The following is a 7,616-nucleotide window of genomic DNA, read 5'->3' on the forward strand; positions in this document are numbered from 1 at the left end:
CTGAAACTATGGGACTGAATGATGTATATGGGTTTGTAGACCCCCAACTCACTCATGAAGGCAACAAGTTTGATGACATCTAATCATATGTGATTGGATGCTTTCAACGCAGAATAGAAATTTATTTTGTCCCTTATATTGCTGGGTAAGTCATTTTTGTTAACTTATGAATATAATCTATCATTTTAATGCTTAACAATAAATTTCTTTTCTTCTCAGACATCATTGCCAATTACTTGTGGTTTCCCTAAGGGAGAACCTTGCTGTGTGGTTTTGCTCATTGCACCGCCCTCCCCCCAACCATCTTAGACAATGGTAAGAAACATAATCTTAAATCATATGAAAATGACATGTTATATAAAAGTATCCTAACTTATTCCCTTTATCATAGTTCAATTATTGGACATAACATGTTGTCAAGGAGATCAACGATTAAGGCAAAATGTCTTGCATGATATTTCTTCATTAATTGATTTTAATGTTGTTGATATAATGTAGTGTAATAGACAAACCGACTCATATGAGTGCGGTTACTATATAATGCAATGGATGATAACAATTGTGCGTGCTCGTATTACAACTAATTGAGAAACGATAATATATTTTTGAATTAAAACAATTACTTGGCAATATTCTAAAGTTTGGTATACTAAAGTTGTCTTTCTATATACTAACTTAATGTCTTATTTTGCAGACATTCAAGAGTCCTTTGCCAATTCCCGTGAAGTCCATAAAGTTTGGTAGGATAGCATGTGCAAAATTCATTATTCAAATGTACAATAGTTGTAGGAAGAACATTTATGATATTTAATTCTGGTTTGTATGACGTGGAAAAGTATTAGCTCAAGTGGTTGAGAGTACTTTAATTGTGTGAGAGGACTTGGGTTCAAGAACATTTATTATTGTTTTAATAATATGTATAATTATGTTGTGAAATAATATAATCATAGAATAATATTAGTCATCATGAAACATGAATTGGTTGAATGGGGTTGTGTATTGAATTGAACATTGGCATGGTTATGGGTTCGAACCTTGGTAGAACCAAATTAGGCTCTCTTTTTGTCAATTTTAGTTCCAAGGATTCTTCCTTTGTTGTTATCTCCATAGGTTACAAATCCTTATTCTTTCAATTTCAACTTTGCAAATTTGGTCTTATCTCTTGTCATATGCCTTGAGCAGACACTATCTAGGTACCATAGGTCCTTCTTTTCCTGTTTTATGACTTGCAAAACAACATAGTATTACATGGTACCCTTTGATAGTTTGGGTCCAACATGGTTATGCCTTTCTAGATCCTTTTGGGATCCATTTCATAAATCCCTAAGGTACATCATACTTTCTAACATGACAATTCTTAAGAATATGACCTTTCTTCATACAGTAGTTGCAAGAAATGAAGGGCATAGCATTTGGCTCACTCTTGGAAAAGAAACTAGAGAACTTCTTGGCTTTCTTTTCATGGATAGGTGTATAACCAAGTCCAGCCTTTCCAAAAACACAATTTTGAGAGCCAAGAACAGCTTCCAAGTTTGCTTCTCCTCTTGTGAACTTTGCGCATGTTTTCAAAAGATATTTCACTTGATTTTTCAAAGTAGTGCAGTTTTCACAAGGTTTTATAGCCAGCTGTTTTTCAGAACAATCGACTGAATTACTGTAAATCATTTTAAAATGTTCGAAATCAGTTTTTAAGTCAACTGTTTCTAATTCTAGTTGGCTAACTCTTTTTTCTAGCTAGCTATTTAATCCTTTTAGCCGATTGTTCATGACAGCAATTTTGTTTGCCTCACTATGCAACTCTTCAAAGTCATGCAATAATTGGTAATAGTCATTCTTATCTTTGGATGACAAGGAACTTACTTGTCTTGAGGAGGATGATTCATATCTGGCCATGAGGCATAGGTTTGCTTCCTCACTTCCTTTTGTTAGTTTTGAAATGGTTGAAAAGCCAAGAAGGGGGGGTTGAATTGGCTAGTTAAAAAAATTTAGGCTATCTTTACAAGCTAAAAACCACCTTTAATTGAATCAACTAGATCACCAAGTTAGGATGCAAATAGTACTGAACTATAAACTTTCAATCGATCAAAAATAGAGTTAACAGATTGATTTTACTAAATAGATTATGTTCTGGTATAATCAATTGATTGAAACAGAAAAACAGTCTGATGAGGCTCTTCCGTCGCGGTGTTCACCGGAAAACCTCTCCCAATCGGTGTTCTACCAATCGATGTCCTACTAACGTGTGAAGGTGTGAAGATGAAGAAGCAAGCCGCGCATGAATGATTCACGGACGTAGGATGTTTGGAAGAATTGGGCTCGGGCCCAATTAAGTTGATGGTTCTTGGATCGATTGCTATTTGCAAACCCAAACAGGTGACAGACTACTGTACATGGAGAAAATGTAGTATTTGATGTAGATGAGAGTTGGGTCGCAGGTCCAATGCCAATTCTTCAATAATTGGTAGCATAGAAAATAGGCTGCATTTAGCAAACAAACCCAATTAGAACACATTTATTTAATTAAAAATAAAAGAAATTAAAAGAAATTAAAAAGAATGAGCCTAGGCGTTAGCCCAATGCTATAAGCCTTATTGGGGTCACATCATCCCCTCCCCCTTGAAGAGGATCTGTCCTTAGATCTAGAGGGTGATTAAAGGCCCACAACAACAAAAATTATAGTACCACCAGGATTAAAAACAAATTTGCAGTAGTCATCAAATAAAAGTGAATTAAAATCATAATGACCATGCAGTAAAATTGAGTGGGGGCTATGTGAAAATGGGCTTATAAATTTTGAAAAAGTTGGTATGAGGCCCACTTCACAAAAAGAATGTTTTACACTTTGACTATGATGATTTTTGAAAAGAAATTTAGAGTCAAAGTCTGTTTTTACACAAGATGTTGAGGAGGATGAAATAAGGGAATGAGATTGAAAACAAAATGTTTGAGATGGAAACAAAACAAAAGATTTACTGACAAAGTGAATAGAATTTAAAGATGTAAGAACTTCCTTTGAAAATTGGAATTGAATGGAAGGGATTAGTGAAAAGCTAACACCAAATCCTTAACAATGAGTTCCCTTTTTGCATTTAAAATGATCTTTAACTTTACCACTTGTGATTGGATTTCAAGATTGCTCTCTTGTTTTATTTTCTCTCTTTCCTCTAATTCTTTTCTCTCATTCTCTTCTTTTTCTATTCTTAGACTCTCCTCTTTAGCCTTTTCTTCTTCCTCTTTTTTATCTGCTCTTGTATCTCTTTTTCCTCTTGTTCTCGTTGAGCACAAAACATCTCAAACTCTTCTTTTTCTCGCTTCTTTTCAAACTCTAGAAGCTTTTGATGTTTAGCTTGCTCTCTCTTGTATTTTTCTCTCTTTCTTTGTTCACTCAAGAGCAAGTCTAAATTGTGCTTAAAATCTTTTTCTAGTCTAGAAAACTTAACAATGTTTTGGATGAATACATCCCCAATGTCAATGAAGTCTATTATCCTAGCTTGTTGTGCTTTAGTGATCCTAAATGAAGGGGGAATGAAATGTTTCCACATGCATGTTTTTAATTCATAAAATGTATTGATGCATGATTTTCTCCCCTTTTTCACATTATATTGTCTCTCTTGTCACCAATCAAATGCACGTCCTACAAACCTAGATGTAACATGCCGAAGAATATCTATATGATTATATTTACTAAACATTGGTTGCACCAACTTCTCAGTATCCCACATCCAATCTTTAAATGATATTGGTCCTATATCTTCCCCAAAGAATGGAATGTCACTATGAATGGTATGATGCAACTCATGACTATTATGCCTATCTAAATGCACACTATTATGCTTATCTACATGCATACGGCTAGAAGAAGAAAAACTCATTTTGAAACACTTTTGACAAAACAATTTTTCACAAAGTTGATGAATTTCTAAAGAGAAAGTAGTGGAAAAGAGTTCTAGAGATACTCCCAGGAAAGGGAGGTGAGTCACATGGACAAGCTTAGGAACCAAGCCTTTCCTAGCCAGAGATCTCTAAAATGCTTTCACAAAATTTCTCATTAAAAATACAAATAAAAGCATATTGTATGAAAAATAAATTGACAAAGTGTGTGAAGAGAGTGCAAACTTAAAGACCAAAAGAAGGTCAACTAGGTGTTAAACACATTGCACCTAGATATCACGGTGACCTAAAACATAAATGGCAAACATACAAAACACACAAAACCTGGATATTGAAAGCATAAAAACGGAAAACATAAAGGCGAAAAAAAACATAAACTAGACGAAAAAAATCCTAAGTGAAAATTCAAGTGGTCGTTGGAACCCCTTGAACCTTACACTACACGCTTTAAAAACTATTACAAACCTGCTAAGGATGGGATTGCTCTAAAGCATTTTCCCACCTAAGCCAAATAAAAGGAGAAACTAAAACAGCAAACTAAAACAAAATACACCCAAAATACCGTGATATGGAAACAACAAATCACAAAATAAAAGAATGTTATGCTATGTCGCCAGCCTTCAAAGATGTATCTCCCTCAAGTGTTTCTTCCACTTTGGTGCTCTCAAGTCCCAGCTTACGCCAACAATTCCGCTCGGCAGTTTACTTCCCAACAAATTCACTCACCCCACCAGAAGAGGCTTGACCTACAAAGGCTGCCAAAACAATGAGATGCAAAGAAGCTAAACTAGATCCAAGGAAAGCATGTTGCGTAAGAGTAAAAAAAATCAGGAAAACAAGAAAAGCTCAAATGAAAGAATGGAACAACATCAATTGAAAGATTTAATAGACAAAATCAAAGGATAGCCAACAAAGACAAGCAAGAAACAAGGCAAAGCAAGAAAGGGATGGCACTCAATAGAGAACCTAAGGAATGTGTCTAGAACAAGAGTAGCAAAACTAAAATAAAAAAGATACAAAACAAGTTGAATCAAGAGCATATGCAAAAGACATTGAAAAAGAAAGTAGCAAAATATGTGATGTTGTAGCACGCTGTTTACTCAAACCACGTTATCAAAATATCACTTTGCAAACCAGAATTACCTTTCATGTAATTTGTTTTTGTCATCTTATTGCCCTTTCTTTTCACTGATTTCTTTCTTTTGCTTTTAACTCTCAAAGAGCATCAACAACAGCTCGCAACAGATTGAATATGCCACTTCCAATTCAGTAATCAAAAACATATGATAGAGGACAAACGATTCAACTCAAAAATAAGTTGGAAACAAAGACAAGACAGAAAATGTTCAAATAATGCAAAGAAATAACAGAGTGATGCATCAGCTTGCACTCAATCAGTTTGAAACAATGCATCAAAATATCATACTACAATGACGGTAAGCCATCAACATAGTGGAACACAAGGACATGGTCGTGACGCTAAACAAAACATAACTGAATGAAGTGAATAAATTTGTGGTTGTTGTTGTTTCCAGACTGATGCATATAGTATGACAGCGTCACAACACCAACTGAATCAATCATGAATCAAGAGTCAACAAAAAAAATGAAAGCAGGTCAAACATTTGTTGAAAACTGCTAAGGAACTGAGGCACCAACACTCTATTTCAATCCAACAGGTTCAAGTATTTTGTCATAGCAGTTATGAATCAGAGTGCAAAGATACTTTAGATTAGACACCAAAATGTAAGGAAAATAACTTTTTGCATAATAGATACACCAATAGTACTGAAATTAAAAAACACGGTACTGAATTGAGCAAACAGGAATCATTGATGCTCAAGTGTAACACAGGTCCAACACTGATTCATACAGATATAACTGCAGATACTGAATTCCAACAACAATTTGAGCCATATAAGAACTGCGTCATAACAGAATCAAACGCAATCAAAGAATACTAAATTGTGCAAGACAGATGCGAACACAGCCTATGCATTGATTTAATCAATATTGAATGTCCATTTGAACAATCTGAACAAAGTCAGATATAGAATTAGGTAAGTGGAACACTACAGTTTTGTCAGCACAATCCTTGGCAAGAAATGCAAATGTGGAAACAACACAGGAACCAAACAAAACTAGAAAGCAATTGGACAAACAATGCAAGAACTCAGCATGAATTAAACATGAAAGAGTGAAAAATACACTACAGAAAATTGCTATTGATCTACTAGCAATATGTAAACTCCACAAAACACAGAAAACTAAGCATGTGATACACAGTAGGGACAAAAACAGATGTGCAACACAGATCAACAGAAAAAAAAATTAGGCACACATCTATGGAATCATTAACATAGAAAATGAATTAACAAAACCTAAGACAAATACACGAGATTATAAAATTGAAAGCTAGGTAATCAAAATTGAAATTAAAACCTAAGAGAGATGCATTAAGTGGCAAATTGAGAGAGCTAAACATTTCAACAGCACAATTATTGATTCAAGGCAATCTGAACAATAATAAAGAATCAATTTTAGCACGAAAACACATCAGTAACACTTATTCAAACAGAGAAGCAAGGAAACTCCAAAAATCAGAAAAGACGCAACCAAAGCAGGAACAATACGGAATCAAACAGATAAACAAAAATAATAAAAAAATTACAGAGATAAAGAAGAAGCTTATCTCATCCCGATCCAATAGGAGTGGCTCTGAATACCACTTGATGAGGCTCCTCCGTCGCGGTGTTCACCGGAAAACCTCTCCCAATCGGTGTTCTACCAATCGAATCTCGCAAAGAGCGAGGGAAACGCAGCAGAATGGTTCGTGTATGGTGTTTAAGCTCGAATCTCACTAGTTTCTGAAACCCTAAGAGGTAAAAACCTAATCTAGGGTTCGGATTGGAGCAGAAATGAAAGGTGGGAGTACTCTAAAAAAAACTATCATTCATCAAAGCTCCCATACATGAGGTTGGCCTGCCTTTATATAGGTGCAAAGGCAGCCGAGAAGCAAAGAGAAAGAGGAAGCCAACTAACAGATTCCTAACGGCAAAAAAAAGGGAGAAACGGGACAAGCATTCCTATCTAACGGAACTGAACCCTAAAGGGCACAACCCTCTCAAGAACCCTAGCGGCTGGTGATGTAGAAACCTAGCTGCGGCATGGGTGTACCTTAGGCGAAAGGAATGGATTCACGAGACAGAACCCTAATTGCAGAATGTTATTGGGCTGCACGGGTGAAAGGGAATTGGATGCGTGAAGGCTAGAAGAAAGTTGGGCGAGCAAGAACCCTAACTGCACCTATCTTCAATATGGATGCACATTGGAAAATTGGTTGGAAGCGGTGAGTGTTGGACCCGTTGATGTAGATTAGGCTTAAGCCCAATAACGTTGATTCATGAGCAACGGATGGTGTGATAAAGGAAGCCCAACAACGCTAATTGAAGACGAAGCATGAAGGTGCGAACCGTTAGCAAAGAAGAGGAAAAGGGTTGGCTCGACGCATTGCTGGGTTTGGTGGCAATGGGCTGAATCACTCGTTGCAAGCCCAAACAGAGGAGTTGTCCTACTGACGTGTGGAGGTGTGAAGATGAAGAAGCAAGTTGCACGTGAATGATTTACGGATGCAGGATGTTTGGAAGAATTGGGCTCGGGCCTAATTAAGTTGATGGTTCTTGGATCGATTGCTATTTGCAAACCCAAACAGGTGACAGACTGCT

The 7,616-nt window shown here is 36.1% G+C and overlaps 1 long non-coding RNA gene across 1 annotated transcript; it reads right to left on the reverse strand.

Annotated features, from left to right (window-relative positions):
• Positions 1-2,060: 2,060 nt before the first annotated feature.
• LOC146880969 (uncharacterized) lies at positions 2,061-7,350 on the reverse strand. Its single transcript, XR_014986235.1, has 2 exons — positions 4,454-7,350; positions 2,061-2,478 (listed from the first exon to the last, which is right to left on the reverse strand). It is a non-coding gene; the product is annotated as an uncharacterized LOC146880969 (long non-coding RNA).
• Between the last annotated feature and the right edge of the window lie 266 nt (positions 7,351-7,616).

This window comes from Vigna unguiculata, chromosome 11 (assembly GCF_037176805.1).
Source record: "Vigna unguiculata cultivar grain cowpea cultivar isolate G323 ecotype 2 chromosome 11, ASM3717680v1, whole genome shotgun sequence".
Taxonomy (NCBI): domain Eukaryota; kingdom Viridiplantae; phylum Streptophyta; class Magnoliopsida; order Fabales; family Fabaceae; genus Vigna; species Vigna unguiculata.